This window comes from Protopterus annectens, chromosome 5.part0 (genome assembly GCF_019279795.1).
Source record: "Protopterus annectens isolate FY-2018-M chromosome 5.part0, PAN1.0, whole genome shotgun sequence".
NCBI classification, from domain to species: Eukaryota; Metazoa; Chordata; order Ceratodontiformes; family Protopteridae; genus Protopterus; species Protopterus annectens.
In genome coordinates this window covers 1,613,743,197-1,613,762,147 of record NC_056735.1, presented here as the reverse complement: position 1 = coordinate 1,613,762,147, position 18,951 = coordinate 1,613,743,197, and the positions used below count along the sequence as shown (strand labels likewise).

Sequence of the window (18,951 nt, the reverse complement as noted above, 5' to 3'; positions counted from 1 at the left end):
ATGGTAAAATCCACTTAATTTCCCATCCAACCCACCCACCTAGGGTTGGAGGGTGGCCTAATGGTTAAGGTGTTTGCCTTACAAACACAAGGTGCAGGATTTGAGTCTCACAAGGCATAATTGGCTAGGCTTAAAATGGCTCACAAGGGCAGTTGGCTAGGTACTAATCTATGAACCTATTCCTTCAGGTGCAGATAAGCAATATAGAATTTCAAACACATGTCTCAGAAGGTTTTTTTCTATACCTGACTGCACAGGGCCATAACAAGCTAAGGACTGCACTACATTGCTTAATGTGTTTTAGGGGCATCCTTTGGCATCTTTAATATGCATGGAAGTATTCATATGCCCCTGAAACCTCACTTTGTACATGTTGCACTTCAGAAATGCAAGCAGTCATGCTGACTTTGCAGCCTCAGTGGCTCAGCAGCCCTTTTCTGGTGTGTTTTCCTGCAAAGATTCATTGGTGAAGAGTGTTGTAGGAAGGGGACCAACAGCACATATGGGCACTTCCACAATGCCTTCCTGAAGCTGTGCTATGCTTCTGGCTTTGCAGACTAACTGGATCAGGGCATTACACTATTTTTGAAACCCGAACAATATGGAAAGTAGTTGGAGAGTGTTTTTTTTAATATTAGTAAGTAGTGTTAAATGACTCGCAGTGTAATTCTAACTTAGCACAGCTGTGTATTAATACATTTTTTGTGAATGATGCTCTGTTAGCTGTACATATATGTCAACAAATATGACTAAGTATTGGAAACTTCTTTGCTGTCAACAATATTAGAGTCATCTGCTATTAGATTAGTCAGTCAGCACTGATGAGAATACTGTCTTTAAGCTTACCAGTCCAGATGCTGAAATTCTGTGCAACTTTTGCTCCTTTTAATGCTTAATGCTTGTTTGCTTCTCTCTCTCTCACTTTCTTCCAGCTATATGATGATGTCTTTTATTATTTGTCTGATAACAGTGCTTTAGCCCTGTCTCATGTTGGCTGAGGTTTGCATGCATACACAGTGACCTTTAACTCAGGAAAACAGAAGCATGTGAGAGGTTCATTTCCTGATTAATGCAGATTGTCAGAACAGCATTATGTTTCAAAGTTTTGCCCAGAGTGGATTTTTTTTTTGTTTCTACCTTTCTTCCCTTGTCATCTCAGGTACCTCCTTCCATTTGTGGGTTGTGAGAAGTCTGTGTTGCCATACTGCCTGTGGAAGAGAGAATTTGTCTAGTATAACTTACCCTCTTGTGCTGTCTGAAGATCCTCATTTCCTAGATACGTGCATTTCTGATTAACTAGTCCTTTACTTTTCCCCCCTCCCATTTTCAAGCCCCCAGCAAACCATCAGCTACCCCAGCTGCACCTTTTTTTTCATGTCCCCAGTATGATCCTCTGGGACCTGGACTGCACTGATGGTGGGCTTGGGCAAGGGAAGTGGAGTGGAGCAGTCTGCAGCTATATATGCTGACTCTGAATGTCAGGGAGGATTTTTTTGCATGTCCTAACTGGGCAGAGCTAGTAACATCCACACATCACCACACACAATGTCAGCCAGATCCTTCCACTGCAGATACTGTAGCTTTACTAATGATCTGTCCTGTGTTTATTTTATATCCCCATCACCAGTAATGTGCCTTCATCATATACAGAAACTCCTCCCTCTCTCCCTGTTCATGTTGTGAGCTGGTAAAGCCACTCTTTCTTATCCCGCCCTCCCTGGCTTTTACAGCACCTGAGCCAGTTGTCAGTTTTGGGTCATCTGGGTTGCACTGAGGGCTTCATCTCCCTACACTACGGAGCCTGTTTTTTGTATTTGTGTATTAGTTATGAGTGCTACTTCCTCAGTCAATCCTGTCTGTAGCACCTGAGATTATTTAGAGGCAGAGATGGAGGTATCAAGTCCTCACTGTTCTCAGAAATGTAAAGTAGCACTTGGCCACTCACTTCTTTTTCACAGTTAACCCTAAGCTGTCTAGGCTGCTAACTGGTGTGTTATCCATATGCCATTAGTACAGCTAAAGTTCTGTGTAATTTCTTATATTCTTTTCAGAAAATGGACATTACTTCACTGAGAGTTTGTCATCTGGGATCATTTATTCTTGTTAACTTCTGTGTGTGCACATCCAAGTCTTACATACACTTACACACAAAGGGAAAAACATATCAGATTTTTAGAGTATATTTGGATTAGGTCCACTAAACAAGATTTCTCACTAGAAAATTTTGTGCAGCTGTATTCACTGGAGGCCCTGCCGCTATGATCAATGTAGGCCTTCTCTGCACCTAAATTAAAGATCATGTTTAAAGGAGTGAAATCATTAGATGTGAAGTTCTATCTCACCGTTCATTCTTACAGATGGGTTCAGAGCTGATCCTTGGCTCAGAGTCGGCCTACTACAAAGCTCGAGGCCAAGTTCCTGTCCCATGATGCACCTAGATTTACCTCAGATCTAGTTTGCCACTGCAGTAGATCAGAGGTTCCTCAACAATAGTTTGGGCCAGTAAAACTTTATTACAAAGATTTTTTCTTATCTTTCTTAGCTTTAGCTTTAATTTCTTTAGCATTTATATATCTTTAGTGTGCTATTCCTTGGTGTGCCTTTTCATATTATATATATATATATATATATATATATAGCTTTTGGCCTTCGATTTTTTCTAAAGGCTTTTATATTTAGTATAGAGAGTAGTTATATAGTTATTGTGTGCTTTGATGACTTTTGATATTTAGAAGCACTTAGATATAGTTACAGTGTGTGTCTGTGTTTACAGTGACACTTGTCACAAGATATTTAGCCCATAGTTGTTTTTATCAGGGCTTATTTAACTAGTTTTGGGTGTGTCTTTAGCATATTGTTGTAGTTTCACTGATATTGTGCTGTTCATTATGGCTGACGAGGATAGGGATAAACATCCTAAGTCAAGGTTCAAGAAATGTCCAAAATGTGGACAGAAAATGTCTGTAACAGATAGCAATGTTAATTGTGTTTACTGTCTGGGAGCTTTGCACCTTCAGGAAAGTTGCTCCATTTTTCATTCCTTCTCTTCCAGGGTCCTTCAGGAGAGAAAGAGAAAGCTAATAGATAGAGGTCTAGTTAAACCGTCTTTCCAGGAAGCTTTGAGTGACCAGGACAGGTCTAGCAAATCTTCAAAGTCTTCCAAGGCTTCTTCTTCTTTGGAAGTTATGAAATAAAAAAAAAAAAACATCGACGTCGGCTCCACAGCCATCAGAGCCGAGCTTCTTGTTCTTTTGGAGCCGGTTCCCGGTTCTGGAACCGGTATCCAAAATGCCTAAATCACGACTCCTGCAATCTGTACCTCTTTCTATCCACTCATCTCGGTCTTCGATAAGCTTTTCCGATTTGGATGTGGATAGTGTGGTGCAGAAGTTTTTACAGGCAGTGGCATTTGCAAAATTTTTATCGGCTCTGACCCAAACTGTTTCGGAACCTAAGACCCTTTTACTATCTACTACTTTTCCTCCTCCGAGCCATACTGGTCCTTCAGAGCCGGAGGAGTCAGATTTGATGATCGTTGAGCCTTCAGAGCCAACGCCTGCTCCAGTGTCCTCGGCTCTGTTTACTCTGACGTCCTCTGCGCCGATCATGGAATCTAGGAGCTGACACTCTCTGGTCGGGTCCGAGGAGGATAGTTGACTCTGCCTCTCAGGGCTTCAGCTCGGATGAGCTCGGCTCCTACCTCTGGCTTGGAGCCCACTGTCCCGGTGTCAGGGGTATCAATGGTTTCCTCGGATCTGTCGGTCCCCTCTCATCGATGCAGAGTTGCCTTCAAAGCCATGAGGAGAGTTATGTCTCCTAAGACATCTTCGACTTCATGTCCGGCTACCTCCTCCCCAAAAGCACCTGTGTCTGCTTCTGCTTTACAGATCCTTTCTAAGCATAGTGACCCAGAGCCTCAGGAAGCCCCATTGGGTGGTTCCTGCTCTTCCGAGACCTCACCAGAAGTTCCCACTGATGAGGTAACAAGGATGAGAATCTGTAAGCGGAAGCATTTAGACTCCCCACAGGAGTCTCTCACATCCATTACCAACTTGGATGAATTAGAAGGGTCCCCACTGTCCCCCTCTGAAGATATCTCATTTGCTGAGATATTAGAAATCCTTAGGCAGAGGGGTGACTGGCAGTCCACCAACCGTACTGAAGACGAGTCGGTTCTCCTGAAGGCTTTCGGTCTCAACCCCCCACCTCTTGGGTGTCTTCACCCTTCAGTGAGTTTATGGAGCTGGTCTCACGAAGGGCGTGGGAGTCTCCGGACATCATGGAGCTGTCCCCAGGATGCCTAATAAATTTATTTCTGCACCCCAGGAAAAATCATTTCTTACCAAGGGGGAGTGCCAGTTGATGCCATGGTGGTGGCGGCGGCAGCAGCCACCAAAAAGGAAATTTCAGAAACTTCTTCCTCTATCCATCCTCCTAACAGAGACTCTAGGATCATGGATAGATATGGGAAGCGCATGTACAGTTCAGCAACTTTTGCACTGCGTTCGCTCAACTATCTCACCCATTTTACTAGACTGCAAAGAGATCTCCTAAAAGAGCTCAGAGATACTCTTCAGGGTACAGTAGCTGCAGGCGCTTCAGATAAAGTTGCTTCCCGGCTTGCTACCCTCAGTTCCATAGTAAACTCGTCTATGTACCTCATTTCATGTGCAGCTAATGTAGCGAGCAGAGCAGCAGGTACAGGAATTGCTGTTAGGAGATGCTCCTGGATGAGCTTGTGTTCCTTCGCGGAGCCCTTTAAGCCATCCTTTGTCAACACCCCTTTTGATGGCTCGTCCCTTTTCAGGCCCAAAGTTAAGGAAACTTTGACCAGTTGTGAACAGGAAGGAAAGACTCTGTCTGAGTCTGTTTTTCCACCCCTACCAGACCATACCCCAAGGGTCAAAGTGGAGGAAAGATGTGGTTCTTTAAAGCCCAAGGAGCCTTTCGTGGTGAACCCCCCCCCCTCCAGGTGCAGAGGAGGGGCAATAATGGAAGATGCCACCCTTACAGCAGAGGGGGTCCACAAACCAGGGTGACAGAGATCAGTTTTTTGGGAAACCCTACCAGCGCTCCTGAAAGGAGGCCCGACTGTCCTACTCTGGAGGCAGTTGGGGGTCACTTATCTTTGTATCCAGATGCCTGGCTCAAAATAACAATCGACAGCTGGGTACAAAGTATCATTTCCAGAGGATATTTCATTCCTTTTGCCACACCCCCTCCATTGACAACAAAAATCCTGGACGTTCCACCCAGTTACAGGGAACAGGCAACAATAGAGGTCCAAACGTTGCTAAGAAAGAGTCATCTAATCAGTCCCAGCAGATCAGATAGGATCCGGAACTTACTCAAGATTCTTTTTAGTTCCAAAACAGACAGAGGACTGGAGAACTGTTTTGGACCTCAGCAGAATAAACAGATCTGTCAAGAAAGAGAAGTTCTGGATGGTCTCGCTTCAGTCGATACTTCCCTTTTTAGGAAAAGACAACTGGATGTACTCTATAGATCTCCAGGATGCGTACTACCAAATAAAAATGGCCAGACAATCCAGGGATCATCTGCGTTTCCAGCTGGGAGCCAATCATTACCAGTTTCGAGCCCTGTCCTTTGGTCTCACTACAGCCCCCAGAGTGTTCACCAAATGTATGGCAGTGGTCATGGCTCATTTGAGATGTTTAGGATTCCAGGTATTTCCGTACCTAGATGATTGGCTCCTCATCGCCACCACCAGGCATCAGCTCATACAAGCCAGAGACACCACTCTTTCACTCTGCAGTCATCTGGACATTACAGTAAACTCAGAAAAATCTGCCTTGTCGCCATTGCAACTTACCGTTTTTATCAGAGCAGAATTGGACACCACCACGATCACTTGGAGTATTAAGACTCTTTCTGCTGGAAGTCTCAATCAGCAGGTCCACAATATCATATTCAAAAACAAGGCTCCAGCATCTGAAGTACTAAAATTGTTAGGCGTAATGGCAGCTGCAATATTAGCCATACCTACCTTTGGGTCGCATGCACATGCGGATTCTGCAATGGCTGTTCTTCACTCAATGGTCTTACCAAGAGCTCCCAATGTCTCATCTTATAATCACAAACACATGCAAAATGGATCTTCTGTGGTGGTTGACCACTCCATGTTACAATAGGTCATCCTTTTGTTCTACCCCCACCAGCGGCCACAGTGACCATGGACGCTTCCCTGATAGGGTGGGGGGGGGGTGCATTTTCAGGGAAGAACAGCCCAAGGCACATGGACCGATCAGGAGACACATCTGTGTATCAATGTCCTGGAGATGACAGCGGTACTTTTAGCGTTGCAGTTCTTCCAGGACTCTCTTCCTCTGGGAACAATTGCGATTCAGATGGACAACATGTCAGTGGTCTGGTACTTGAACAGACAAGGAGGAACCAGGTCCTACTCCCTTTGTCACGAGGCCCTAAGAGTATGGCAATGGGCTACATCTACCCAGTGCTTTCTGTTAGCAATGCACATCCCGGGGAAATCCAACGTGGTAGCAGACAAGCTGAGCAGAGCAATTTTGTTGCGTTACGAGTCGTCCCTCAAGAAAGAAATAGCGGACAGAATATTCTGCAGGTGGGGCCAGCCTTGCTGCGACCTTTTCGCCAACCACATGAACACGAAATGCAGAAGCTACTTTGCCCTGATTCCCCCTCCGGGGAGAAACCCCAAGGGACTCACTCATCCACGATTGGCCTCTGGGTCTCCTCTATGCATTCCCACCAATTCCCTTGATACCCAAAGTACTACAGAAAGCAAAAGCCCTGGGAAGGACCATCATTCTAATAGCCCCTCATTGGCCTCATCAGATTTGGTTCCCCTTCCTTCGACTTCATCAATTGGAGGACCCTTGGATTCTAGACCCAGTTCCAGATCTTCTGACACACCCGGGGGAACTTCATCCCTCTCTCCAATCCCAGAAGCTGACAACTTGGCTGCTCCATTTCCCAACATATCCAGGTTCCATAACCTTTCAAATGAAATGCAACACATTCTAATATCTTCTCATATATTCTCTACTAGGAAGCTATACCTTAGCAAATAGAAAAGATATTGTATATGGGCCTCTCAAAATAACATTGATCCCTACCAAGCTCCTATGGCCTCCATATTAGAGTTCTTGACTGTGATTTTCAGCAAAGGAGCTGCAGCAGCAGCAGTTCGGGTTCAACTTGCTGCTATCAATAATTTTCACCTTGGATTTGAAGGATTCAACATAATGTCACACAAACTATCCAAAGCCTTTCTGAAAGGGACTTTTCATCTCAGACCACCTGCAAAGTCCCCTTATACCCCACGGAATCTAAATGTTATGCTTTCATGCATTATTCTCCGTTCTTTCGAACCAGCTTCCTCATGCAATTTGAAATATTTGTCATGGAAGACTATCTCTTTAATAGCTATCACTTCTGCCTGCAGAGTGTCAGAGCTTCAAACCTTGTCCGTAATGCCTCCTTAACTAATTTTCCATGCTGACAGAGTCTCACTACGAACTAATCCCTCTTTTTTGCCTAAAGTTTGTATCGAAACTTACCTTAACCAAATTATTGATTTGCCATTGTTCTTTCCTTAACATACCAACAACTTAGAGTACATGCTGCACAAAATTGATGTTCATAGACAGCTCAGATTTTACTTGGATAGAACAAAAGAGTTCAGGAAATCAGAACAGCTTTTCGTTTCCTTTTCAGATTCAAGAAAAGGTATGCCAGTGGCAAAAACAACTCTAAGTGGTTATCCGATTGTATCACATTTGTTTATTCAGCTGCTAATATGCCCTTGCATCACAAAATTAAAGGCTCATTCTACCAGAGCATTATCTACATCCTCTGCCTTTTCTGCTAGATTTCCTATAGACAACATCTGTGCAGCAGCCACTTGGTCAAGACCTCATACCTTTATCACTCATTACAAAGTGGACAGGGCCTCTTTTGAGTCTGCCGTCTGAAAAACATACTCCCGTGAGCCACCCGAGAAAGATGGTGCTTGGGACGCTACCCATCTGTAAGAATGAACAGCGAGGTAGAACAACTTCACATATAGAAGTTGTGTACTTACCATGACGTTCTATGTGAGTTGTTCATCTCGCCTTCATTCTTAATTTCCACCCCCCTACCCCCTCCAAGGTTTTTTTTCGAGGACCGAGATTCTAGATTCTTCTTGGTTGCTCATTCCTTCTATGGCTTTCTCTTAGAGTGATAAAATGACACATGGTATTATTATACGCAGCAAACAAGGTCTGAGGTAACTCTAGGTGCATCATGGGATAGGGGCTTGGCCTCGTGCTGTCTGAAGACCTCGAGCTTTGTAGTAGGCCGACTCGGAGCTGAGGATCGGCTCCGAACCCATCTGTAAGAATGAAGGCAAGATAAACAACTCACACGGAACGTTATGGTAAGTACATAATTTTTATTTTTGTGCCAAACAATTAATTTAACTGTTTGGCAATTACATAACTTACTTAAAGTTACTTACATACATTAATCCAGTATAATTACAGTTAGAACCTAAAGTGACATAAGCGTCTCTGCCTCCTGCCTATCCATGACTGTTCATGCCATAAACACAGCTCAGTGTGTTTAGTCTTCCACATTTGAGATCAATTTTTTTTTTAAAGTTTTATTTGTAAATAGGTGTCAAATGACCTTCTGTTTTTGTATAAAAAGTGTTTGCATGCATAAAGATGTTTGCAAATGCTTTTTTTATACAAAACAAATGTTGTTTCACACCTTTATACATGATCTCAGAGCTATGTACTCACTTCTTAACATTTTTAATGCTGTTCATACTGTCCAAATGTTACCTTGTAGTCAGTGCAATCAAGTGCTTGGCATCCGAGATCAAAAGAGAAGTCTAAACATGATATGGCCAGTTTCCGTAGACATTTGTGTTCATGATATCTGTGATTAGAGCCATCACCAGTTGTGCTTCTCTTGACTCAAGCACTTGCATGGCATTGGTAAAAGATGTAGATGCCAACATGTTAACAGTGCCAGTTGTGGCAGGCTGTAATGTATACTCCAGAACCTGACTGTCTAACATCTGAGATTAGGCTTAGTCCTTCACAACAGTCATACTGTGTTAAAAAAAAAAAAAAAACTTGACGTGTGTCAGGGAAGCTCCCAGTCACACAAGTTTTCAAGTATTGCTCCCTTATGTCAGTACATTCCTTCGGCTCTTTCAACAAGTGTGTGTATGGCTTGGAGACTAGTTATCACAAGAGAAAATTTTCTTCCACTCTTTATCTTCCTACCCAAAATTAATTCACACCAGTTTTGCTGCGAAACTTGACTGTTCATTGCCCCACTATAAGCTGCTCAACTTTGAGACATAAGTAGGTGTCCAATTCACTACTGTCCCATAACTAAAATAAATACAGCTATTCTTTAATTTAAAAAACACTTGACATTTTTGGCTTTTTAATGTATGAAGGCATTTTCAAATGCGCCCTGAAAATAAAAGTAACCAAAACACTAAGATTGGTATGTGTTTGTGAATACTGTAAAAAACAATGAATGCAACTACTAGAAGAAATGTGCAAGCAGCCATTTGTGACCACTAGTATAAGACAAGATCCCACCCTTCCTCAGTTATTGTTCTATAGCTATGTAGATCTTTTTAAAACAAATGTTATTGTGTAGATAACTATGTTAATGATTGTAAGATGGGATAAATTGTCACATTAATGGACCATGCAGTCTTTTGTTAGGGTTATTGTATGGATGATCTACTGGGAAAGACTTGAATTTCATTACAAACAAATCTGTAAAATAACAGTTGTGGATAGCATATCCACAATGTTAAAAGTATGTGGTAGAAATGAGACGTATGATTCCTAAAACAAAGTTAAAACAAAATGAAAACTCCAGCAAAGCTAGAAACTCCACTGAGTGTCCTCCCAAACCTCTTGTATCTGAGATACATGGGATACATGCAAATGATCCCTATGAACATCAGGTGTTTCAGCTCATTGGCGAGTCTGAATGCCCATGACTTGTTTCATCATTTTACTGGAAAATTTCAGTCCAATAAAGCAAACCCCACTAGCTGTGGATATGCATATTTCGGCCCTGTTATGACCTCGTCAGCACAGCACAAGCTGAGTGTTTGACTAAGCATTAGAAACACAGGGCTGTTATACCCAGCTGATGTCCATTATCATTAGGGTCACTGCAAAAATATCCCAAACAACAAACTAAAACAATGAGTGAGAAGGTCACTGAAAAAAACAATCTGTAAAAACAAAATGAAAACTCCAGCAAAGCTAGAAATTTCACTGAGTGACCTCCCAAACCTCAGGTACATGGGATACATGCAAATGGGTTTGGCTTTATTGGCCTGAAATTGTCCAGTAAAACGACAAAACAAGTCATGGGCATTCAGAATTGCCAATGAGCTGAAACACCTGATGTTTGTAGGTATCCTTGGCATGTATCCCATGTACCTCTGATACAAGAGGTTTGGAAGGTCACTCAGTAAAACAAAGTTAAATAATCTCTGTCTCTTGTGTAGATGGGTGAAATTTACAAGCAGTATAATTAGCTGATATTTGAAAACAGAGACAGACATGGCTATATTTAATGCAAAGGACTTCATTTTCTGTACCACTTTGTTTGGTAACTGTGACAGCACTCCATTTCTGTTATTTTCTAATTCAGAAGCATTCATTGTCTCTGAAGAAAGGGCATGGTGACAGTCTGCGAATTGCATACTCATTACATACCCAGTCATCATACTCTAGATTTGATGGACTGGGACTAGAACATGTTCCCACTGAATTTTGTTTTATCAAACGTTATGACTACTGTAAGCATGGTAGATAATTCTGGACACCAAAGTACACTTATACATCAGATCACAGTTTAATCACATCATATTCACAATGTTAAGGAAAGCATTTGTGGTTCTACTTTGATTCTAAGAAGCAGGTAATATGGCATCACATGTACCGATTTCCAAGTCTCTGTAATGCAGATATTGTGTTGTCTCACACAGAACTGTGTCAACATTGCATTGTGTGTGACGAAGTGTATGCCAGCTACTTGCTTGTGTTTGTGGGCATAAATTGTATGTCATCCATACAGTCCATGACCAGTAAATTCCACTTAGTCTACAAATGAACATTTGTACCGTGTCCGCCTTATGTATAAATGTATGCTAGCACTGTCAGGAGAACGTATATGCACTTTCTGCATTGATCAAAGTACTGTGTGAGCACAAATTCGCATAGATGTAGGTGTGGTGTTAACACACCTCCAGTATACAAGACGTTCTGTCTTAAAGCTTGCTGTGTTAAAATGTTTGAATTTAATAAAGGTGTTTAAACAAAGCTTGTAGCTGCAATGTGTAACTACTGTGTGTTCACATGGCAGTCTATATTCGGCCTTTCACTGCTATCACTGTCAAATAGTTACGTCAGTAGCTCACCCTTAGTATCCAGGAGTTAGGATCTTAACTAAGTACTGATTTCAAAGTACATAGCATCAACTTAGCAGCAGAGAAATCTTTTACATTTGATAACTGTGTACTGCATAGTGATGAGTGGCATATCATCATGGCAGTTACCTGCCGAACCAGCCAGCGTGGCTCTGCCAGTCCACTAAAGCTTGCTAGCAAATGGAGGTACAAAAAGGTGCTACTTTTCCTTTGTCTCTAAATATTCTATATGCTGTGTTACAGTACATTCAAAATCTGTTTTCCTGCTGTTAAATTCAGTTATGTCATATCTAATACCCTTATGTCACACTCTCATCCACATTATTTCAGTTCACTTGCTGTATGCTTTACCTTTAATTCTGATCTTTCATCTGTTGATGCCCATATTGTACTCATTACAGTTAATATTGTCAACTGTATCTCTTTATTATTTCTCATTGTTATTGTACATTGTGGTTTTAATTGTATTGTATCATACTTGCTGATAATATGTCTTTCTGTTATTTCTGTAGCTAACCCAGGATGTTGCTGAAATGGTTTCATTGTCATCAGTCCACTCCTGTGATTATAAACAGTAGTCAGTCATGTCAATAAATACAGAAACAAAATAAATATGGGTATGAATTTCTGGAAGTGCACAATTATCTGGTGCCCACTGCATTACATATGCATGTATTATACATACGTCACTGGCATGTATCTCTGGTAACGTCAGGTAATATCAGAACACGAAGTACTTCCAGTCAGGACTACTAGACACATATCGAGAAGTGCCTGTTATAGTTAAGGTACATCCATTCAGTACTGTAGATAGGGTAGGGCAACAGGGGCATGCAATCAGCTGATACTGATCTCTAATACAGTACTGGCTTTTAAAAGCCAGTGTTGCATTTGCAGTCAGACAAGAGTGCTGTAGTGCTCCATGTGTGGTCCAAATTATAGCATATCAGTAATATAATATTACTATACTACCAACAGCAATATCATACAAGTCAGTATACTTACATTGTTATGTCAGCTGCACAACACTAAGTTAAAATTGTACAAAAATGGGTACATAGCTAGTTGCATACCGTAGAGGTTTTAACCATGAATTACAGTCATCCAAGGTTGACTACTATTCTGGGCATAAGAGGAAGTGGCTGGGAAGGGATATGGTGAACAGCTGATGGTGGGTTCTCCATTCCAGTGTGAAGATGCTGGTAGAATCCTGCTGCAAGGTTCCCGTTGAGAAAGGCCTACTACTGTAAAACCTGCACCTTGAGAGTTTGGGTAGCACAAATATGCCAGGCAGTTCACATGCCCTATAAGTAATTGTCATTTTTCTGATACAGAATAACAGGATTTTAGTAGGCAGCTGCTAGCCGCCCATGCAGCTGCAGAATTTGTCAGTTGCAACAGTTCTAATAATTTAAGCCATTTTAACTTTAAAAGTGCCCATTTACTTTATTAACAATTGAAATTAAACGTACAGTGTTGAGATTATGCACTGATGTGCTGTAGAATGCTGATAAAGCATTGTAATCCTGGTAGATGCAGTGAAGCAGAAGTAGAGCATGGTATACTTTTATTTTATGACACATTTGTCACACAGCATTAGAGTCAACACACCTTTCCCCTTTTTATGTATTTTTATAGTTGCATTAAATATACCTCAAGAGTTTTAAAAGTTTAAATCTGAAAGGTTTCAAACAAAAGTTGATTCAGTAATCTTAGTTGTATTTCTTTTGCAAAAAAAGTACTTATTTACATAGAAAAATAATTCTTTTGATAATCTTAATTGCATACTTGTTAAAAGTACTTACAGAAATTGATGATATTGAAAAATAATCTTGCTTTTTTATTCTCCAGAGTTCAGTTGGTGCTGTCATTAGTAAGAATAATGTCCTGCCCCCTCACTGGGTATTGTTCATGACTGCATACCACAGAGAAAAGTTGATGCACCACAGAATGACATACCAAAACAGTCTACAATTCATAGTAATTCCTACACAAGGGAGTAAAATAATGTACATAGTCTTATCGCATTGTCTAAACACGGACAATAAATGCACGTCATCCCAAGGATCATACGCAGTTCACAAACAACATTCCAACTGCATATGGACCGAGTCTCAAGGGAAAAACTTCTGGGACCTGAACTGCATTTGTATGGATGGGATAGTGTTTTTAACTGCAGCACCGATCCCCTTTCCTCACTATGTTGTTCAGTTACACATCAGTGCTACACTACAAAATAAAAAAAGAAAATTTTGGGAGGGTGGCTTAATGGTTAAGGTCTTTGCCTTACAAACACAAGGTGCAGGGTTTGAGTCTCACAAGGGATAATTGGCTAGGCTTAAAATGGCTCGCAAGGGCAGTTAGCTTAGTACTAAACTATGAACCTATAAAAACTGCTTTGCACAGATGAAAAAATATTCTGGCAGCAGTGTAACCTGCAGTGCAGATAGACCTACTGTTATCTTAACCACAGACATTTCCTGCATCCATTAGTGATGCAGGGTTGTTCCAGCCATTTGGAGCACTCACTGCAAGCAATCCCCCATTAACATTTTATGCTAATGTACTCTGGTGCACAGTCATGGCAATGAGGATCAAACCTTTATAAATCACTGCAGACCATGGAGCAGACTTGATGTGCTGCCATTTTTGAGGAACAAGAAGTCACAAAAGTAATTTCCATCTTAAGTAAGTAATTCCAGGACAAAAATGCAGCTAGAAGGTAGCATAGAGGTAAGACAATAAGCAAGTGGATCTTCTTGTTATGCAATTTACTGCACATGAATATTGTGTTCAGTCCCATAAAGGGATTGTGTGCAGTACTGCTCACCCACAAGTCTGACAGTAGCATGATTCGAATTTGAGTCACACTACTGTTAGGACTGCAGGCAAGCAACATCACATGCAGTCCCCTGTATGAGACTTTGCACAATGATTGTGAGTATGAGGGCACATTTTCTGATTATTCTGTATTATGATGGCAAATACTTGAATAAGGAGTTTTAGTTCAACCCCTTCTCTTTTAAGGTGTGTTCTAGAGCACCTATTTTGCATTAATAGAGGTACTAGAAACTACTAGTGTCTTGTATTACTTTGTGATGCAAAGACTACTTCCTCACTAGTGCTACAATTTGTCTTATTGCCACAACTTGTTTTCAATAGTGAGGATTATTAACCATTGCTCCTGTTTGAACCTATCACTTTTCATTTTGCTTTCCTAAAGACAGACATCTAAACAGATAAGCCACAGAAGCTGCTATACTGATCTCTTCCCTTGCAAAGACGTATCTGATATCTATCACTATATGTTGTTCATCCTATTCATGTGCTGTGCCATATTTGTTCTAGTCAAATGTTGCATCCCATGTTTGTATCAGTCATTTTGGAAACATACTATCTGGCAGTCTTTAGTTTGACCCCCTCTGTGCCATTCACACACGGTTTGCAGATTGCTTTGTTTGCACCGTTGAAGTATTGTGATGATAAATGCTTCTTATATTATTGTGTGTGTGAGACTAGTTAGCCTTGGCACCTCTGAACCTCTGGATTAGAGCAACCACTGCAGTAATCTTGTACACCCCACTGCACTTAGCTCTTGCTTTGTAGAATTTGAAACATTATGTCATTTTATTGAGGCCAGATGTGTTCTGCTTCCTTCCTTCTGCATTCTTTGTGACCTGTAGAAATTCCGCTGCTGTGGTGCATGCAGTATTCAACTTTATTGTAGTGTATGTTTATAGTACACAAGTAAAATACAGTAAAAAAGGGACTTCACTGGCACATGAATAATCATCTATCTCTTTAAGCTACAATTGAAAGTAGTTCCCCCTCTTTACCATGGTTGGGACATAACTTCTATGTCTATGTTTGGATGTTGAGAGATGGATGTGAATGCTTTAGTGTGTGTGTATGTGATATCTGTCTTTGAGAACCAGATGATGGTACTGTGTGACCCTTAGCCAAAGGAAATCCTATTCCTTATTTAAGTGCACAAACTTCAGTATCCTTTAAGCAAGCCCTAGAGTAATTTGGCACTGAAAGTTCCAGAATCCAGTCCTGTATCTGTAATGCTTCTGAACTGTATTTCAGCATGAACAATAAACTGAAACCTTATGTTAAGTGCAATACCCAGGCAAGCTTCCAGTTGTGGCTCAGAGCAGACAGCTAGCCTACAGACTGTCAGCTGGAGGCTATGCTTTGCTCTGAAGTTGTGGTTTCCTTGCCTTTTATGGGGTAGTTCATTCCGGATTTCTGGTATTGTTTTCAGATATGTTCATTGCACACATATCAACAATACTGTGGAGACATTCACTGTCAGGATTTAGTGATTTTCTGAGGAATGTCTGGGCTTGGGATCTGTCTATATTACTATGTTCGATATAAGTTTGTTTTTGATGCCATATTTTAGTTCCCATCCTCCGGATTTTATTCATTTCAAGTGGAACGTCTTGATTGCAGCATTAAAATACTTTCTGTAGTTTATTTTTTTGCTACAAATAACTTGATCCCTGTTTTGTCATTGACCTAAACTGTCTGTTGATCTTCCTTGATTTACCACTTGCTTTCTGTTTGCATCATAATCCGTTTATTCCTTCTGTCAGCGATTGTTTCCTGATGGCTCTATAGCTTATATATGCACAGGCCCACTGGTAATTTGAATTGAAGTTGAAAAATTGGTGTAATATTTAACAGAACAGTGCTAATGGGAGACTGGCACACTGTTCCACCATCTGTAGAGTGTTTATATTTTGACCCATGTATGGTTCAGGTGCACAAGTGCTGTCTCTTACCATTGTTCTGTAGAAAGCGTGTTTATTTCTGTTATTACCTTATAGCTGAAGCAGTTAACATAATGACATGAATTTCATGCATCTACCTCTCATTTCACCTCATAGTTTTCTCCTTTTTAGTGCCTTTGAAACTTTTCCCCTTATTGCTTATTGAGAAGTACAACTGCTTCTGTTAGGGCAGATTACCTGCTTTTTATTATGTTAAATGTACAGAGAAGCAGTTAACATGTTTAAGTCAGAAGTGCCCACAGTGAGGCAGAAGAGGAAGCGTTTCTGTGTGAGACACCGTTGACCTTGGTTTGAGTAGCATAACTGGAGCCAGAGCGCCAATTGGTTTGGGATGTGATTGTAAGTATATTGTTTAACTGTTCTCTCCTTGGATGTACTGAAGGGTAGAGAGTGGCCTATTCTACATATTGTTAGGACCCTTGGATGCATATACCTCTGTTTCAAATAACATTTGTGTGCACATACAAATAGCCCATTCTGTACACATGGAAATATTCTCATGGCTGTTGATGTCTCTGCATGTTGGGTACTATATGGTTAGGTAATGAGTAGGTCATTAAACGAATCTCAGACCTGTATCTGTGAGTTCTGTTTTCTTTCCAGACAAAATTGCTGAATTAACTCTGGAGCCATACCAAAAAAACATATTAAAAAAGTTTGTGATTGCATTACTATATCAGAGTATCATAGCAAAAGCACATTAGTTTAGCAGATAAAATGCACAGTGCTTGCTTCAGAAAGAAAGAAAATTCCAGTATGTCACGTTTGAATTTGAGGCAAAATATTTAAATCTGCATGTTGTAAAATGATTATTTTAAAATAACTTCCTGCCTTGACATATAGCCCACTTGGTTGGTATAAAAGGATAAAGCCCTGACTATGACCCACACAGCCTGAGTTCATTAAGAGGCAAGGGTGCCTGATGGAGTTGACAGGGTGAGAGACAAATGAAGGACCAGAATCTCCTCACCTCTCTCAGAAGAAGGGATGGGGTTGCTTGCACTCCGGAGCACATGCCCAAGACACAGTTGCAGTATTGGAGACTGCTGTGCTTCCTGATAAGTGTTCTGAAGTTGTCCTGCTGACTTACGCCCTCTGTGAAAGTGAGGGACAGACGAGCTGTAATTCCCATTGTATGTCTGACAGAGTGCAAAATGAGCATGTGTAGGGTGATAGGGACAACAAAAGAAAAATCTCTGCCTTAGTGACAGTTCCTGTGATCAGTCCCCACCCACAGGATACATACAGGATTGGGTTAATGGAATTGAATGTGATGGTCAGCTGGCAGCATGTGACAGAAAAATAGTTCAAAAGAAAAAAAAAAACTTGACATATCTGGTGGCAGATGTCTCCGCTACATGCCAGAATACTAAAGGAAAACTTAATGCAACATTAAAAAAAAGAAACCTGAAAACTTGCTTCTAATGTATATTTGACACATTTTAGCATAGATCAGGGGAAGCTCCATGCACTACAGAGAATTATGTTCCAGATTCTCCGATTATAGTCTTGTTTGGTACGTGTTGACATCTAGAGCTTGCTCTCAAGGTGAATTTATTAATATACTTGTCGCAAACAAATAATCTGTTTAGGATTGGAAACCCAGTCATACGTCTCTGTGTTGTTTGCGGAGAACTGGTCCATTACCTTGCTTAGGGCCCCATTTGACTATGATCTGCACAGCCTGTACGTTGCTGAAGATGCATTGTTTATAAGCATTCACTGTCTAGATGGCTGTCCATGCATGTTGCTAGACGGAAGAACACAATGTCGTGCTTTACACAGGACAGTTTGACTGGAAAAAGCAGATCAGATTTTTTTTTCCTCATCAGTAAGAACAATGCAGTTATTCTGCAGTGAAATCACTGTGCCATTTCTCTGAAATATAATTTTAAATAACAGGATTAAAAGGTGTTGCTTAGTTTTACAAGAAAACACTTTAAATTTATTATGTTGATTGCTGGATACCGTAGTTCTACAAACAGCATTAATTTACCATAAAAATAAAGCATTATATTTAGGTTAGAGAAAAAAATGCAGTCTCCAACTCGCCACATAAAACTTGCGTGACAGCACGTTCTGAGTTTACAATGGTGTCCTAGGTTAATGCTTTCTTGGAGTATCACATTCAGAATTTATTGCTTAAGGACAAAACTTTCAAGTTAAGTGGTTTTCACATCCAGAAAACACTGTAAAATTCATGTGAAGTTAAAGTAAACTGCACTCAGTTGCCCTTTATAGGTTAATAACTGTTAAAAAATCAGAAAACATTTTGTATCTGTGCCTCCCTGAGTTTACCTGTTCATGTCCATCCTTGAACATTATCGTACATGTAATATTCTGACTTATGATATACAGATGCAGTATTTTCTTTCATTTTTTTTCCAGTGGCAGCCTGCCAGACAGAAGTGTCTGCTGAGAACTGTAAAAACAAATGCTAGCTTCTGTGAAAATCGAGCATTTGCCTAACTGCTTTGGTTTGTGAACTCTGTCTTGTAACTGCAGTAAATTATGTAAACTCTGAAATGGTAAGGGCGATGGCAGAGGTAGTGGGGTTAGAGAAGCTGACAACATGCCATTAAAACCACATTGCTTAAGCATCCTTGATAAAGCACAATAGTAGTTCATATTACTAGCAACACAGGCATGGTCATTGGTACATAACTTAAAGCATTGTTGACCTGCTACCGT

The 18,951-nt window shown here is 40.8% G+C and overlaps 1 protein-coding gene across 2 annotated transcripts in view; it reads right to left on the bottom strand.

Moving 5' to 3' along the window:
- FILIP1L (filamin A interacting protein 1 like) overlaps positions 1-18,951 on the bottom strand; it is a 2,033,704-nt gene that overhangs the window by 613,078 nt on the left and 1,401,675 nt on the right. The gene's annotated exons all lie outside the window — the stretch shown is intronic.